Genomic DNA, 1,599 nt, shown 5'->3' with positions numbered 1-1,599 from the left:
ATATATATATATATATATATAAAGAGAGAGAGAGAGATTTAGAGACATATTACTCAAAGATTTTGATGAAAAAGAGGACGATATAGCATCACATAATGTGGAAGACAACTGGAGGTTCCTGCAGGACGACCTGTTGAGAGCTACTGACCAGATCTGTGGATGGTGCAAAGTCCCTCTCGACCCAAGGAAATGTGGTGGTGGAACAATGTAATTGACGGGGCTATTAGGGAAAAGAAACAGGCATGGAAGGACTGGAAGAATGGTGGTAGCAGGGAACTGTATCTGATCACCAGAAAGGAAGCTAGGAGACAGATTTACTTAGGCAGAGGGGAAGCAGGTAAGAAAAAATTTACCAATGTTCTGCATCGTGAGGACCAAAGACTTGAAGTGTTTCATGTGTGTGAGAGAGAATCGTGATGTCTTGGGGGAGAGAAATGTGTCCACATGGATGATGGCACATATGCATTTAATGAGGCTGCAAAAGAGAGAGACACCACTCTGAAAGGTTGCTAAATGAAGAGAATGAATGGGAGAAACAGAGTCAGCCAAAAGATGACCCAGCAGAGTGACCAGCTATCCTAATTGACAGTACCTTGGTAAATTAAGTAATTAAGGATATGAAGACAAGGAAAGCCCCTGGCCCATCAGGAATCACTGCAGAGATGTTTAAAATATCTGGTGATGCAGGCGATTTCATCCAATTTTTCATCATCTTAGCTCTGTAGTGCGATTTAATGTGTCCTGTGTGCCCACAATGAAAACACTTCACTTTTTTGAACAAACACTTTTTTCTCGGGTGCCGACCATCACATGCCATACATGGGTTTATCCCCTGGTATATATTGTGTTTTTTGTGAAACACTTTATCCGTCTTCCAACTTTCTCACACTGGTTTTATCTGTAAACAATCTGTGTTGCACTTCTTCAGTGTTGTGCCTTACTTTTAATATCCTATCGCACTCTTCTGACAGTTTCTAGAGTCATATCCTGGTTCATTTCCAGCTTTTTAGCAGTAAGTCCTTGAGCAAAAACCAGGCACTTGAATGAGTCTGGAGTTATTTCTATCCAGTTTAAATCTCTCGCACTCTCTGTTCACTCTATTCGCATATGCAGTAAAGTCTTCATCATCGCTTTTCTCAGCATTCAAATACTTCCATGTGTTGAACAATGATGTTTTTTCACTAAACATCCTAAAAATCTTAATTGTGTCTGTGAAATTTGTCAGAAACTTTTTTAGGCAATATAAAGTTACAGTATTTCTCATCCCTTATTGTTGCCAGTTTCCTCAGAATTAGATATTTCATTTTGTCTGTCCAGTCTTGGCATTCTTTTCCGAAAATTTGTTCAAATCTTCGGTAATGTGCCTCGAAAGCGACTCCTTCTTCTGGGTCATATTTAAATTCATTTATTGAAATTGCTACATGGTCTGGTGAAAACGTATTTTCTGGTTTTGTTACCAACTTCTTTAGTTGTAGCATTTGTTGTTGCTCTTGGAGTTGTTGTTGTTGCTCTTTTTGCAACTCGACTAAACCCTCTAACAAGTTTTCCATAAATATATGGATTTTTTATAAAATATATATAACAAAAATGTTTGTTATT

The sequence above is a fragment of the Octopus bimaculoides genome, chromosome 23 (genome assembly GCF_001194135.2).
Source record: "Octopus bimaculoides isolate UCB-OBI-ISO-001 chromosome 23, ASM119413v2, whole genome shotgun sequence".
Classification (NCBI taxonomy): Eukaryota; Metazoa; Mollusca; class Cephalopoda; order Octopoda; family Octopodidae; genus Octopus; species Octopus bimaculoides.
This window is presented reverse-complemented; position numbering follows the sequence as displayed.